Genomic DNA, 18070 nt, shown 5'->3' with positions numbered 1-18070 from the left:
GCTTCAGGTGTGAAAGACGAAGTACGTAAAATTGCTAGTGGAATCGAGGAATTGATAAATGGAAAATTAAAAACCATTCAGGATGAAATGAGCAAAATTTCTGATGAAGTTGGAATACTTGACTCTAAGGTAGATCAAGCTGAGAAAAATTTCAGTGATAAGGTGGAGAAGTTGCAGGCAGATCTGGGAGGCAACGAAAGACATTGTGTGAGTGGGCAAGATGCTCTAATGGCTGAGACGACAGAGGCTATTAGCAACTTATCTGTTCGAATAGGTAAAGGGGAGGAAGTAGTAGATAAAATAAAGGAACAAGTAGAATCTGGCATTAATATAAAAAATAGTGAAGTTAAAAAGAAAATCAATGAAATGAAAAGCGAACTGAATTCTTTAGCTGCACACAAACCTCTACAGCGATCAGTGCTTTGTGGATGAGCTCGGTATCGGTCAAATGTTTTGCAGACGACAGGAAATATCACTCAGTAAATTTTCTAGCAGCATGCAGGGATGGTTTTATATGGGGAATGTCTGACGAGGCGATGATAAAATTCGTGAAAAGACGTTTGGAAGGTGAGCCGCAATGGTGGTCAAATATACACAGTTATACGTTCACTACCTACGAAATATTTGAAAGCCATTTCCTGAACGAGTCCTGAAGTGAAGCGAAGCAAACACGACTCCAAAATGAGTTTCTGAACAGACCAACATTTAAATACGGGAACGCATGCATGCGAGAATTTTGTAAACGTGAACTTGCGAGATTAATGCATGTGAAACGTCCATTTGGAGTGCATACTGGCATTACGACACTGAAAAGGCAGTTACCGGAAATTTTGCAGTGGGATCTAGCGCATGTTCCTAGCAACTCAATAGGCGAAGTTTTGGACTGCGTAGAAAAATTAGAACGGGCTTTGAAATTTAAACCACCAAGTAAGCAGACAAATAGTTTTCAGAGTGGAAATCGTAACTACAGACCAATTAATTACTATGAAAGACATCTGGAAAGTTATCAACGGAAAGCAAACAGCAGTTTTGATAATGGAAACGGTAGCAGGAACACATCTAACGATAAATTTCAAAGGGGTATTGGGAACGGATACTTTCGTGACAGGATCCGACACCAGGGACAGCCTGGCGAAATGAACCAACGTAATGGGAGATCAGAAAACTAAGTTTCGCCACATCTCAGGCCCGGCGATGAATAGGACACGAGTAAACGGAAATGTGATAGGTGTTAATAAATCGACAGAAAGGCGTCAGAATTCTGAAATGAAATTAGTAAGAGATGAGAATCAAACAGGTAAATTTTCAAATCAGATTGTACATAAAAGCTGTAATCCTGAGATAATGAAAGAGAACGGTAAAGGCGATGACTACGATTTTGGGTTAAATGATTTGTTTTATGAATGTAAGACGAAAGAGCATATGAATGTTAATACAATGAAAGATTCTATGTATGAAAATGTGGCTGACATGGAGCTGAATTTGGTGGAGTTAGATGGTATAGAAAATTCTAAAGAGGTACTAACCAACGGTAACGCTTATTGTGATGAAGGTGATGATGTTTCAGGTGATATCGTGATGGCAAAAGTTGTTAATGAGGTTAATAAAGGTGGTGTAACATTAGTCTCGTCAGCTGTTGATGAATTTGTGTGTTTATCAGCGGATATTGGTGAATTATTTTTGAAGGAATGTAGTAATGATGTTTTATGTGCAGAAGTTACGAAAGTTGAAGCTGCTGGTATTGATACTTCAGAGGAAGGAATTTGGGCACATCTTTCTACTAATGGAGGTGAACATGAAAGTCTGGAGTGGTCTGTGGATCTTGAATGTTTGTTTGAGAATGAATGTGGATCTGAATTTGATGTGTGATCTGAAATTAATGTAGTGCAGGAGCGTGTAGGAGAGGAATAGGTATTATGCTCAGGTTTAAATCAAAACACAGTGGAATTTAATGGTACTGTTGATTCTGAAACTGCACAACGCTGTAGCTACAATTTAGATGATGTAATGGCAGAGGATGGTGAACGTATGAACGGTTCTTATATTGGTGATTTGTCGACAGAGGTAAACGAGGTTTTATGTAGCGAGTTGTATGATGTATCAGTACTGTTGAAAGTGCTGTTTGTGAAGGTGTTTGTAATGATGTGAAAGTAAAGAGTAATGCTTTATTTCATGATAATGACATTGTAGCTACCAATGTTGATAATTTTAATGGAGAATACAGTGAATTTGATTCTATTATAAAAAGTGATATTTGGACAGAATGGTATCTTAAAGAGTAAGGTAATTTTACTGTAACTGATTGGCGATGGTATGGTAGAACACTATGATTGTTAATGCCTCATTTGTGGACTTGAGAGAATTTTAAGATAGCGAGATGTCTAGAAGGGAGAAAAAATTAAATTGGGGTCAAAGAAGCATTTAATGAATTATTTTGGGACGAGTATGAAATTGAGGGGTGGATCGAACAGGATATGTGTACTCTAGAGATGGAAGAGGAGGGGAAAGTAGGTTAAGAAATAAGTGTATCTGTGTTTAGATTACAAGATTATTTGGAGGGGTAATTTGTAATGTTTTATTTCAGGATTTACTGTAGCTTGTTTGTTGTTTCATCACATAAGGATATTTCTTTTTGGACCTAAGGTCTGTACAATTATAAATATAGTTTTGATGCATATTTTGGTGTGAAGACGTTGGAGAACTCAATTATTTGGTGAACGGTACCAAGCCAAAAAAATCAGTGCACAGTATGCATATGAATTAGATTTTTGAGGGTATATAAGGGATTTATTTATGTGTTTGTATGTGTTAGGCTTACGTTCTGGTATGGTTTTATGTTAGTTGTAATTTCCAAATTATAAGTTATGGTCATACCACTTTGGGTGCATGGAGGTCGGAGAAGTGTGGAAAATGAAAATTAATAACGCTTACCTAGGAAGACAGATATATGTTTATCTACTTATCTAAGATTATTTTGGGGGAATAATTTATTGTTGTATGGAGTAACGATTTATGTACACAGCTTCACTGCACAGAATTAAACGAATGGGAGATTTGTTCATATTTATTGTTAGTTTTGAGTCTAAGGGAGTTATTTAAATTAAAATAAAATATATATTTGCCGATGAAGTCATTTAGAAATCTGTCACGAGATGCGTGTCTCTAGTAGGCTTGAATAATGTGTCAGTATAATTGAAGAATTTACTAGCATCTTGCAAATGCTGTAAATCAATAGTTTACCGTGTAATTTAGATCTGTTTGTATCGATTCCACTGGGGGATTTGTTCAGTGCAGATCCTGAGTGGTACTGGAAAGTGTTTTTTTCTGACGTCTACACCTGATTCAAACTTCAAAAGATTTGTTCCTGAAAAACGTTGGCGATCGAATGCACAGCCATACAGAATTTCGGCAGGGTACTCGGCTCCGAATCTGTGGAGCGCCATTGGAGCCTTTGTTGTGACAAAAGGTTCTGTGAAAATGAGCGCAGTGACGCTGATATTTCTGGGGAATTTCTATAGAGAGTCGATTTTGATAAATGTATAGTTTTATTTGGCATTTAATTAAAGTGTCGCAATTCATAACTTATCTTTGGTATAAGTTTCTTTAAATTTGAACCAAGCTGCATCACCACCACGTCAAATAATTACACTTTTGATTTGGCACTTAGGATATTTATGTTATTGTATCATGAATTTGTGTCTTATTAATTTGGGTACTACTTCATTACATACACGGCACGACAACACGTTATGAAGTGGAGGTGTGTGAGTTAATGAGCATTTTGCTCTCGTTTAAGTATGTGGCCGAAAGAGTCACCCTTCACGACTTGTGAAACGAACTCTGTCGTCCAGGACTGGAGGCTACGAAGGGTGCAAATTCACTATGAGATGAGGAACCTCTCAGGTGTCTATTGTCTATTGAGGCGTAAACGCTGTAGAGTGCAAGTCAGACAGATGAGAACCTACGTTGTAGGAAAGCCAGTAGAAGGCTTTTGTGGCCAAGGGGACATAGCAGTGTTAAATATGGCGCACCTAAGATCGGCCATAAAGGGAAGCATTTCTGAAAACTATTTAATTCTGTAGTAATGTCACATTTCTTGTTGTGATTCTGATACTTAAATGTTTTCTCGAATTCATTTTCCATATACATCTTGTATTCAGTATGTTCATCACTCCCAATATTGTTAAGAATGTAACTTGTATATTTACCCATTAACCAAATCACTGCATTAATTTTTGCCTGAGGGTAGTAACCTTCTTCTGGCCTGAAGAAAATGTTAGTTGGTACACTGTCTGCTGAAGTTCTTGTTCTTTGAGCAATTTTCTCCCGGGTTCACCTCCAGTTGATAATCCGATCTCCACATGTGTACCACTGAGACACACTATAAATGAGGTTGCATTTGCTGCAGAGGTTAGTGTCACTTAAACTGATGGCAAAGAGATGCTCATTAGTGCTGATGATGTTATTGACTACCTTGTACCATGCTGTTCTTACATCAGACGAAAGAACATAACTATTTATGTTTTTACAGACCACATTCCATGCTTTCTTTCTGTGGGCCTTTGTCCCACTGCAACAGGGGGTCAGTCGCGCTATTACGGATTTGGCAGTGTTAGTTGCAGAGGGTGGCCAGATGCCCTTCCTGCCGCCACACCGACGCCCTGGGACAGTAGGAGTGTACCCCAGATGTCTGCATCTAGAGTAAGCCATGAAATAGTGTGAACGTTTTCAAATGTATGTGTGTCGTGTAACTGAGGCGGAATGTGGGGACCAGCCTAGTATTCACCTAGCAGTATATGGAAAACCGCCTAAAAACCAAATCCAGGCTGGCTGGCCGACCGGCCCTCATTGTTAATCTGCTGGGCGGATTCGATCCGGGATCAGTGCGCCTACCCAAGTCCAGGAAGCAGCGCATTAGCACTCTCAGCTACCTTGGCGGGTCAGACCACATTCCATGCTATTCCATATATTTAGTTTCTATGTTATTTTTCCTTTCATGTGCCTGTCTTTTAGCTATAATCGCCTTTGCTGTAACGTTTTTGGATTTTAAAAGTTTTTTGCTTAGATAGCTTTAGTTCAAGATAAAACTTCCTAATATGTTTTAGTTTGAAACTCATTTTATTGTGATTTTATCGGTGGGTCTACACTTTCTGGCCTGACAATGTCGTATAATTTTGCTGTAATGCACCCAGAATCGTTACACATTATGCTCCATGTTCGTTTGAGATACACTACCATCGCTTTAGACTTGATGTCAGTTAGTCCCGTACCTCCATTGTTGTCTTCACCGGCACTCAAATCAATTCCCCTTTCCACAAAAACTTCGCTAACGTCTTTGCCACTAATGATAGGATGGGCAGAACCTGTGCTATGTAGAAGGCCTTTGATAAAATATACATGTTGCTGTCATATTCTTGTATCTGCTGTACTACTGATTTATTTTTCATGTGTGACTTGCAGGTGAGGTTAGGGTCGGGAACGTGACCCAATCCATGAGGAATTTACATGTTCCTAACTTATGCCCATTCTGTTGAAGAAATTCGGAGCATGTTACCATATTTCTTATTGTGATTCTGATACTTCAGTGTTTTCTCGAGCTCATTTTCCATATACATCTTGTATTCAATATGTTCATCACTCCCAATATTGTTAAGAATGTAACTTGTATATTTATCCATTAACCAAACCACTGCATTATGTTTTGCCCGAGGGTAGTAACTTTCTTCTGGTCTGAAGAATATGTTAGTCGGTACAGTGTTTGCTGAAGCTCTTGTTATTTGAACAATTTTCTCCCTGGTCCACCTCCAGTTGATAGTCCGATCTCCACGTGTGTAGTGGTGAGACACATTATCAATGAGACTGCATTTGCTGCAGAGGTTAGTGTCACTTAAACCGATGGCAAGGAGACGTTCATTAGTGCTGATGATGTTATTGACTACCATGTACCACGCTGTTGTCACGTCAGACGAAAGAACATCACTACTGATGCTGCAATTCGCCGCCTTACCAACTTCGCTACTACAACATCCACGCTGTTGGCGCTTTATTTTACGTGACTCCACTCGAGAGAGAGGCAGGCTGACTTCGTTGCCGAATGATGCGGGTGTAAGCCATAAGTGCATGAAATTCTGGAAGGTTTCCTCTATCAGAATTCACAACATTCCTTTGCATTGTTACTTAAAAGTTTTAAACTCGTTTCGATGATTAATAAGTAAACCATTTGCGGAAAAGAGTACGCGAAGTCACTAGTAATTTCAGCTAACACTCATGTAATATACGAAAGCAGAGCCGATGTCTTCATATTTAATGGTTTTTAAACTTTTAACTGCATAAAAATAACAGGTATTTTGAGAGAATATTGACAGAAAACTTTTCTGATGTAATCATTCACAGTAACATCCGAACATAACCATATTTCTAACAAAGGAAAATAGTCAATTATGAACTCACTTTCCAACCGGACGCGTCCTGTGGTGATTCTTTAGTAACACAATCACTAAATTCCAGGCTAAAACAGCTTAATATGTTTAAAATAACGAAATGTAGGTGTAAATAAACCACAGCTAACCCAACAACAGGGCCATACCGAAATCCAAAACCTCTTGGTACAGTTATCGAATAATCGGCGGCAGGACCGTTAGGTAGCAGGTATCAGAAGCTTACTGAATTGAAAATTTGGATACAGAACCGCAGATGGCGCCACTACCGAGACTAACCCACTGCACTGACGGTATGAACGATATAGAATAGGGCCCCTGTTCCCTGTCAGCCGGTTTGAGATCCTAATCCCCTTAAAATGAATACTGGGTGGGATTATTTGTTACAGTAGCATAAGAACTTTTCAGATAATTTGCACTCTCTATTGCCTATTAGCTAATAACTTTCTCCTTGTGGGACATAAAATTAAATACAGGTAATATAAAACCAGTAAAGACAAGAGACAAGCACGAAGTACACATTTCTTCAGTTTTTTGGTCCCAGTATCTTTTCCTCTCTAATCTTGCTACAGCTTTACATGGCACACTTTCCTTTCTGCATAAGACTCTGTTACCTCATCAAAATTTGTCAAACATTTTGCTACTTGAAAAATCAAAATGTGATTGTCTCATACTGAAGAAGCTGTTAATACGAATAATATGCAAGACTGGTGTGGTTTCTCGATTTGATTGCGTCTACTTTGTCTCTGTCCGCTAGATGAAACGAAATAGGTCTTTCTATAATATTGCAGCAATTGTAACACACGTCAAATAAGTGAGAATGTTTTGGCACAGATGGTTATTTTTATTTTCACCATTTACATAAATGACATGACAGAACATAATTAACAAAGTACTACTAATATCAAATGCCTATTAGTTACACTACAAGAAAAAGTTTTGTGTTAGGAGATAGTTTCACATTTCATTCATATGCTCCAGTTTCTCAAGTATGAGATCGAAAAGTAGTAGTACGAAATTTTTATACAAATTTGGAATCATCACATTCTTCCATATTATTTGTGTCATGTTCTCGTTTTTTGTACTCCCTCATATTAACAAACAATCTTGTCTTTACTAATTCTATAACTATTCCTGCCATTGTCAAAACTTATTCGCTGGTTAGCTTCACTAACGATGGCAGAATCATAGGTTTAGCCTGCCCCCCTTTTATTCTCCAGTTAGGCGTTATTACGTGTTCATACAACACATTATCCGCGTTATTCGCTGAATAGAACTTAAGCGGCTGCTAACCAGCGACTGTAGAAGTTCAAGATGGCGTCACGTGTGGAAGTAATAATAAATCTTACTTTAAATCCGTCTTGATTGCAAATTTTTTTTTTATTATTCATATGACCGGTTTCGGTTCATTCAGAACCATCTTCAGATCTGATATTTAAGTTACAGGAGTAACCCGTCCAATTCAGCAACTTTCACATGCTACGTCACATGTTACTCCTGTAACTTAAATATCAGATCTGAAGATGGTTCTGAATGAACCGAAACCGGTCATATGAATAATAAAAAAAAAAAAAAAATTTGCAATCAAGACGGATTTAAAGTAACATTATAAAATCACTGATTGCTGTTATCCCATAAGCCATTATGTCTGTTTTTGCATAATAATAAATCGTTCTCCAGAAATTGACTTAAAAGTATCAGTTAGCTGTTTATATTGTAGCGAAATTGTTCGTAAAGGTGTCAGACTTTGTTCTGTGAGACAAATTTGGTGTCATACGAAATGTATTGCAGAAGTAAATTTGGAAAACTCGGACTGTAATTGCGGCGTAGTGACTTGTAACGGACGCCGAGCCGCAACAGAAATGGTATATTCTGGTGTTGAAGATTGTGTAGCGAGTGCATTGCAGCGTGATCTTGAACTTAGCAAAAAATACGCATCAGTGCTTCTCAACATGCTTAAGTATATCTCAAGCAGTTCTCATTGTAACGGCATACTAACAGAAACTAGCCGTGACTTTGAAATACCTAAAAAGTTCCGCTCCAAATCTGGTGAAACAGTGTACAAAGTACCGTTGCAGAATCGTTTTGATGCCTTGTATCCAGGCACAAACACGATAGGCCGCGAAACGTGTGAAATAACAAACATTCACAAGAAAATTGCATAAACACAATTTCTGAGTGCAATGAAACACAAGACTGTTACACAACTGTACAGACTGATGTAAACACAGTAGGCCTAGCGGAAGAAACGTGTGAAGTGAACAAATTCAAAATTGATAAATGCATTATCGGAAGAACGAAGACGAAAAAGTGTTATAAACGTACAAAAGTAACAGTTTACTCTGATAACCATGGACGAAATCTTGCAGAAATATTGCGTGCTGAACACAATGTGATAGCGTGTGGATATGTTAAACCAGGGGCTCCTATACAGGAAGTAGCTAAAAACATTGAGCAAGACAGATTACAAAACAAAAATCGGCGCATTGTACTGATTGCGGGCGCAAACGATGTGTATAGGAATGAACTGGCAACTGCAGTCCGCAACCTAAAGAAAACTCTTCATGCTACCGAAAAGGACACAGTGATAGTAACAGGAATACCTCATAGGCATGATCTCATACCTAATTCTTGCGTAAATTTAGAAATTAAAAAAGCAAACAGGCAATTCCAGAAAATCTGTAAAGCCTACTCAAATGCCTATTTTCTCAGTGTGAATTTTCTTCAGAGATGCAGCTACACAAATCATGGAATGCACCTAAACAGAAGAGGCAAAAGACTGCTCAGTGAAAAAATCAGTGAAACTTTAGACTCAACATGCAAGACGATTTTTTAACTGAAACTGTTATGCCACTGGACTTTCATGCAGAAAGCAATGATGACCAAAACACACATTCAAAGGAGGTTACAGCAGAATTAGCCGCCATCCCAGGCTATCCCAATAGCAAAAACGATGAAAACTCAACACTAGTAGAAGTAAGAGTAACATCAACAAAAATAGAGGCAGAAACACCAGCACAACTGCCACCAGTGTCACTAAAAGCAGCAGTACCAGAAACAGCAGACACAGCACCGTCAGCAGCAGCACAATTAACAGAAGCAGTACAGACAACAGGAGCAGCAGCAGTTCCAACATCAGCAGTGGCAGAAAAGTACACAACCTCACATGGAGCAACAAGCAGACGGAAGAGAGTGCCTCCCTCCCATCTGCAAGATTTTTTAGTCACAAGCATGATGAAAAAGAAACCTCCAAGATAAGTAACATTAAATCTCTAACAGTGCTTCACCAAAACATTCAGAGTATAAAAAGCAAAGTGCAACAGCTAGAAGTTGAGTTACAATCCTTAGACAGTCCAGTTATCTGCATCACAGAGCACTGGTGCAAAGTCAATGAAATTCAATACATAAATTTGCCCTCATATGTACTAGCTTGTTCTTATTGCAGAAACTCAATGAAAGGTGGAGGATCATGTATTTTTGTTAAGAGTGGTATTTCATTTAAAGTCAGGAATGATATTATCCTACTAAGTGTAGACAAGCATTTTGAAGTGTCAGCAGTAGAGATACCAGCTGTAGATATGCCCAAAAAACTAATTGTACTATGTGTATACCGTTCTCCCAGTGGTGATTTAGAAACATTCTTTTCAAAACTTATGCAAAGCCTAGAACAAGTGTCATCCCTGAAAAGTAATATACTCTTGTGTGGTGACTTAAACATTAACACAGCTAAGGCAGATGAAACCAGTAACACTTTTCTGAATATTCTGAATAGTTTTGGCATGTCCTCTTTAGTTAATTGTGCAACAAGAATAACCAAACACTCAACATCTACCATTGACCATGTAGCTACAGATATAGGTGGGGAAAACTGTGTCATAACTGTCAAAAATCTTGGACTGTCAGATCATTTATGCCAAATCATAAAAGTAAAAGCTTCTGTAGAAAAACCAGTAAACCTCCACATGTTTAAAAGAGTCTACTCAGACGCAGCAATACAAAAATTTTGCTTACAATTAAGACATGAAAGATGGGAAGAAGTATATTCAGAAAATAATGTGAATCAGAAATTCTCCAAATTCATGTCGGAGTTTAAGATAATATTCGAAGAAGCCTTCCCCAAAGCACTAAGTTCTACTGGAACATCCACCAAAAATAAGTGGATTACCACAGGAATTAGAAAATCTGCCCAAACTTTTAAATACCTAAACTCTATAAAAAACGACAACAGTGATCCAGATTTTCTTCATTACTACAGAAACTACAAAAAAATCTATAGGAAGGTGCTCAATGTTGCAAAAAAAAAGGCCAATGATAGACTAATAAATCTAGCTGAAAATAAAAGTAAAGCTACATGGACTATAGTGAAACAAGAGACAGGAACAGCAACACAAAGGCAAATAAACACCCAAATCAGGAACAAAGAAAACCTAACAAGTACCCCAAAAGAACTAGCAAACTTTGTTAATTCTTACTTTAGTAGTATAGCTACAAAGTTACAGGAAAATTTTTCAAAATCTCATAATCCACGAACACGGGAATATACATCAAATTCAATGGTATTGCTACCCACTACTGAGGAAGAAGTATGTAATGTGGTAAGGAACTTAAAGAGCAAAAATTCAGCAGGTTTAGATGAAATTCCAATGTCTGTGCTGAAAAAATGCATAAATAGTATCAAAGCCCCCCTAACCAATATCATAAATGAATCTTTCAAAGCCGGTTGTTTCCCTGATTATCTGAAACATGCAAAAATTTTACCTCTACACAAAAAAGATGATGTAGAAAACATTGAGAACTACAGGCCAATTGCCCTACTGTCATCATTTTCCAAAATAATAGAGTCCATAATGAAGAACAGACTTATGAGCTATCTAAACAAATACAACCTTCTTTCAAATGACCAATTTGGTTTCAGACCAGGCAGAGATACAGAAATGGCAATAGCACATTTCACTAAAGTGGTTCTAGATGCACTGGATGAAGGCAACTATGTATCTGGCATATTCCTTGACCTGTCAAAGGCCTTTGATACAGTTGACCACCAGAATCTATTACTTAAGTTAGAAGCACTAGGAGTAAGAGGGGTAATCAACAAATGGTTCCATTCATACCTTAAAAATAGAGTACAGTGGGTAGAGATCTCGCATGTCTCCAGTAGATCAAAGTTCATAGAAAAACACCTGTCAGATCCACAGCATATTAATATTGGGGTCCCTCAGGGAAGTGTGCTGGGTCCGGTGTTGTTCTTGATTTATATAAATGACTTTCCACAATATATCCGACATGGAGAGAAGATATTGTTTGCCGATGACAGCAATATTATAATCACCAGTGAGACATCAGCACAAATGTTGGAAAATTATAATGAACCACTGAAAGATGTCTACAAATGGTCTACAGAGAATAAAGTGACCTTAAATATTAAGAAAACAAATAGCATACGCTTTAGAATAAACAGAAAAAACAGTCCCCTAAAGTTAAAGCTACATAACACCTCTGTAGACGAAGTGCCCACCACAAAATTCCTAGGGTTGCATATTGACAGCCAGCTTAGGTGGAGTGAACATGTTAAAAAACTCACAAAAAATATATCTACAACGTGTTACGCACTTAGAGTTCTCTCCTCAGTATGCAGCGATGAATGTCTAAGAACTGTATATTTTAGCTATGTACATTCAGTCATAAGCTATGGGATAATTTTCTGGGGAAATAATGTACTCAACTTACAAACAGTTTTTAAAGTGCAGAAGAGAGCAGTGAGAATTATAACTAAAAGCAGTAAGTGGGCTCACTGCAGAGAACTATTCAAAATACTTGGTATTCTAACTGTTCCCTGTTTATTTATGTTCCACACTATAGTATATATAAAGAAAAATATAGTGAATTATAGTACAAACAGCATTTTACACAGCTATAGCACAAGAACAAGCCACTGCCTTCATCTAGATAGGAGAAACAAGCATAAGACCCAAAAAAGTTTCTTGTATCGGGGTGTAAAATTGTATAACAAGCTGCCACAGGAAATCAAAGAAATTAACAGCATGTACTGTTTCAGAAAAACTCTTGAACTGTATTTTCAGGAACACTGTTTTTACACAGTAAGTGAATATTTAAATGTTTGAATGTAATTTAAGTGACATAATGACATTGTATTGTATATTCTGTAAATGTATAACAAGCTGCACAGGACATCAAAGAAATTAACAACATGTACTGTTACAGAAAACCCTTAAACTATATTTTCAGGAACACTGTTTCTAAACAATAAGTGAATATTTAATTGTTTGAATGTAATTTAAGTGATAAATGTCATTGTATTTGTATACTCTGTAAATGCATATAAAAGTGTCAATGTATCTGCAAAAATCACTGTTTCCAAACTGACAACATCCATACATTGCAAAATGTCTACGGATGGCTAATCAAATAAATAAATAAATAAATAAATAAATAAACCCTTAGTAGTGTAGCGACCTGGTAAAAATTTTTTGTCAAAATTTCATTTTCTTAGATACATCGAGAAGGGAATATGTAATATTTCTTAACTGTTATTCCCGTTAGTCGTTTATTTCGACTCTGGTAGTTTGAATCTATGGATTTCGCTAATAATTATAACAACGCTAATCGTTTGCACACCCAGTCAACCACATAAACAAACAGCGTTTGGCATTCATCTGTTCGGATTTATTTGGCTCAGCTTGTAAGTCCCTTCTCCTTTTTTTAGCTGTGACAGGGAATGCCCTGGCAGAGACAACACTTACACTACGCACGTATTCAAATATCAACATCTCTTTCATTCATAAATAAACTTAGAATGTGCTAAAAATGTTCAAAAACCAACAGGGATATGTTTCAAAATCATATGAATAATCTGTAGAACAGTGTGGTCTGGATGCTAATTAGACACTTTGTGGAACAAAGTTTTTTTCTCCAAGAACATGAATTTGGCGCCCCCTGAAATCGCCACCCATCGCAGATACTCCATTTTGCCCCCTCCTTCCTTCCCAAACTTGCTGAGTTGGGCCAGTTCACACACGCAACAAAAGTGTTGCCACATCTAGTGGCAAACTGCAGTTACATTACAGTTGCATGTGTGAACGTCCAGTTTTTACTGACGCAACTTATGTCCTATAACTTTTGTCACGCCACAAAAAATTCAACTTCGTTGTGCTTTGTTGAGCCACTATCCTACCACCACTGCTCCTGGTGGCAACATTGCGAAACGTGAGCAATCTGCCACAGTTGTCGTTCAGTGATTGGTGCTGTACTCCATTTGATTTCAGTTCAATGAGTTTTTATTTTATTTCTGAAAAAAGTGAAAACAATAGTCGGCAGGTACACTTTTGCAGCTTCTGGAACTACAATAACAGCAAACTATGTTTGATTTTCTGCAGCAGTGTGTTTGTGTGTGTGTGTGTGAATGTGCTCACAATATTTGAAAAACGATGACATATCCCATGAAGTATTAAATAAATCAAATTAATATATGTAACCAAAAAGTTCTCTGCTCATCTCACCAGAAGCTAAGTTACTTTCTCCTAATTATTAATTGGTGTGGCGGAATTGTTTGTAGTGTAATTTGTATTGTTTGTATTTGTGTTGTTTGTTTGTAGGGTAATTTGTATTGTTTAATCTGCTGTCATGTGTAACAAATGTGGATGTTGTCGTAGATTAGTGAGCACAGGAGCGAAATGTCTGGATTGTGGATTGGTGTTTCACTGGGGCGATTGTAGCGGGGAAGCTGTTATAGTGCCAGGTGAGGCTTGGTAATGGAATTGTAGATTATATAGCCAGGACAAGAAAATTGTGGAACAAGGAAAAAAGATTTGTGCTCTTCAAGCTGAACTAGAAATGGTGTACTTCGAATTAGACAGGTTGCAGGGAGAAAGAGACAACGGGAGCTGGGAACAGGTAACAAGTCGCAGTCAGATGGAGAAAACCCCAGAAATCACTTTTCAGATTGCAGTGAGCAACCAGTTTGATTTGTTACCTGAAGTAGAAGAGCCTCAAACAGTTTTTGAGCAAAGTAGGGTGCAGTGGACTCATAGTAACAATCATAATGCTAGGTCGGGAGTAAAGTCAAGCAGAAAGAAAAGAGTCCTGCTATTAGGTAGCAGTCATGGGAGAGGTGTAGGCCAGTTGCTACAGGAGAGGCTTGGAGTCGAGTAAAGGGTCACAAGCATCATGAAACCTAATGATGAGCTTAGCCAGGTTACAGCAAACGTAGGGCCTTGTGCAAAGATTTTGATGGTGATGATCATCTTCTTATAGTAGGAGGAGCAGGAAACAGCCTGGCTAGCAATTCGGACTATAGTATTAGGTGTGACCTGGATATAATAGGAGCAGCAATAGCTCACACTCGTGTGGGGTTTGTGGATGTTTTGCAGTCCCATGACCAGCCCTTGGTTAATACGGCTGTCAACCATGTTAACAGAGAGCTGGGAGGGGGGGGGGGGGGGTACTGCTGCCAGAAACTAAATCTCATATCTATGCTGTGCCTGTTGATGCAATTGGGAGGTGAGGTTACACTAGTCATGACCTGCATCTGAATAGGAGGGGAAAGGATAGATTAGTTGATCTTCTTCCAGAAAATGTAAGGGGGGCCACATGCACACAAGACAAAATACCTGTGATTACTGGAGTCAGATGGACACATTTTTTAGCTTAAAGTCAGGTTACAGATAGAGAGTATTGAAAGAGATTAAAACAGAACAGCTCCATAATATCTGTAGCAGTATCCAAAGAATTAAAATTTGGGTCTTTTATCAGAACATTAGAGGATTGAAAAATAAGATAGATGAGCTTCTTGTATGCCTAGAAAATGAGGTAAATTCTGAAGGTATAGATGTTTTAAGTCTCTCTGAACACCAGGTAACTGCAGGAATGGAGAAGTTAAATTTAAGGGATTACAGATTATCATCTTATTCATGTATAGTCAACATGGAAAAAGAAGGAGTTGCGACTTATATAAAAACTGGACACAAAGCCAAAAATAAATCCATGAAGCATGTTCTTGTGAGTTGCTACTGCAATATACTTCTATAGTAATTGTAACAATCTACAGAGCTCCTCAAGGTAACTTTCAGCTATTCGTGAAAAATCTAGAGGCATTATTGAGCTTCCTGTCAGACAAAAAGAAGCAGTTAGTGGTTTGTGGTGATTTCAATGTAAGACACAGATAGGAAAAATGAGCTAGAATCTTTGTTCGATTGTTTCAATCTGGCATCTGTTGTAAATTTTCCAACTCGTGTGCAGCAGGATAGTAGGTCACTTATCGATAACATTTTCATAGACAGTGCTCAGGTAGAAACAATTAATATGTAGCCGGTTGGTAATGGTCTATCTGATCATGATGCACAGTTAATGGAAATAACACATATATCACCTTACAGGCTTCAGGCAGATTCATACAAGGCAGGGAGGCTTATTGATGTGAACAGGGTGCAGAGTTATAAGAGCACCATAGAAGAGGTGGAATGGGATGAAGAGTACACAGAAAATGATGCTGATGCCAAATTCAATTTATTCAAAAACGGCTCTGAGCACTATGGGACTTAACTTCTGAGGTCATCAGTCCCCTATAACTTAGAACCACTTAAACCTAACTAACCTAAGGACATCACACACATCCATGCTCGAGACAGGATTCGAACCTGCGACCATAGCGGTCGCGCGGTTCGAGACTGTAGTGCCTAGAACCGCTCAGCCACTCCAGCTGGCTCAGTTTACTCCACCGTAAATTTGTCTCTATATTTGGGAGTTGCTTTCCTGAAACGTTATCCAAAAAAGCGATTACAAAGTCAAGTAAGTTATGGATTGCTAAGGAGATTAAGATATCATGTAAGAGGAAGAGCGAAATATATGGACAGGCCAGAATAAGTCAGGATCCGATGTTACTTGCTTACTACAAAAGATACTGTAATATTTTAAGGAAAGTCATTAAGAAGTCGAGAAGCTTATGTGTTCTGACAGACATGAATAATGCTGATAATAAGATTAAAACTATATGGAATATTGTCAAGTGGGAGATGGGGCAGCCTGACAGTGCACAGCATACCATAGCAATAAGGCTAAATGATGATGTTACTCGACTGAAAATGCTACCTACACATTTACTCTCAAATAGTACAAGCCCTAAATAACAAATTATCGCTAGTTGGTATTTTTTGTGATCTTTTCAAGTCATTTGACTGTGTGTGTCATATCACACTCTTAGAAAAACTCAGGTTTTATGGAATTGAAGGTTATACACACAGCTAGTTTGAACCCAACTTAACGAACAGAACGCAAAAAGTTGTGCTGAATAACACAAATAATGTTGGGAGGGTGGTAAATTCTAATGAATGGGGAGTTATCACAATGGGAGTCCCACAGGGTTCAATTTTGGGTCCTCTGTTGTTCCTTATTCATGTGAATGACCTCTCACTTAACGTTCAGCAAGCGGAACTAGTACTTTTTGCAGATGACACGAGTGTTATAATAAATCCCATTCCAGAAAAAGCAGCTGATGATATTGTTAAGGATGTCTTCAAAGAATGATTAGGTGGTTCTCAGAAAATGGACTCTCCCTTAATTTTGAAAAAAACTCACTATATCCAGTTCTGTACACCGAACAGAGTCATACCAACAATTGATGTAGGCTATGAACAGGGCTCAGTTAAAAGGGTAGATTTCTCCAAATTTTTGGGTGTTCACATTGATGACAACTTGAACTGGAAGAAGCATATTACTGATCTTCTCAAACAATTAAGTTCAGCTTCTTTTGCTCTTCGTATAATCGCTAGTCTTGGTAATAAAAAGATCAGCCTCCTAACATACTTTGCACATTTCCACTCAATAATGTCTTATGGAATAGTTTTCTGGGGTTATTCACCACTTAGACACAAAGTATTGATTGCACAGAAGAGAGCAGTCAGAATAATTAGCGGTGTTCACCCAAGGACGTCATGTAGGCACCTATTCAAGGAGTTAGGTATTTTAACTGCACCATCAGAGTACATATATTCGCTAATGAAATTCGTTATAAATAATCCATCTCAATTCGCAAAGGACAGTGATGTTCATATGTACAACACCAGAGGGAAAAATGATCTGTCAGTTGCCCATAAAGGAGTACATTATTCAGCAACAAAATTTTTTGACCATTTGCCTAACAACATAAAGTGTCTGAGAGGTAGCAGATCAAGTTTTAAATCTAGCTTAACATCATTTCTTTTGGACAACTCCTTCTATTCCATGGACGAGTTTCTGTTTCAGACCTGGTAAAAAAAAATTGTATCTCTAAATGTAGTTGCATGTTTAGAACTAAAAATTTCCGTAATATTAATATTAGCACTATTCATGTGTGTATATATATCTTATGATCTGACTTGGTACACATCATATCGATAAAATAATAGTGAAAATAATATACGAAACACGAATAGCCAAACTAAAACTAAACTAAAAGCGAGTCGTATAACTTTCGTAATTTGTGAAGCCAAGCATTGTATAAATTGTGTATTATATGCAAAAAATAGCTCCAGAGTGTGATGTGGCAGCTGTTAAACCAAAAATTAGTTACTCGAAATGCCTATATCAAGGAATACAATAAGATTCTAAATTCTTGGAAGAGTGGCGTGTCTTCAGACGAT

Source organism: Schistocerca piceifrons, chromosome 3 (assembly GCF_021461385.2).
Source record: "Schistocerca piceifrons isolate TAMUIC-IGC-003096 chromosome 3, iqSchPice1.1, whole genome shotgun sequence".
Lineage (NCBI taxonomy): Eukaryota > Metazoa > Arthropoda > Insecta > Orthoptera > Acrididae > Schistocerca > Schistocerca piceifrons.
Note: the sequence above shows the minus strand (reverse complement) of the source record.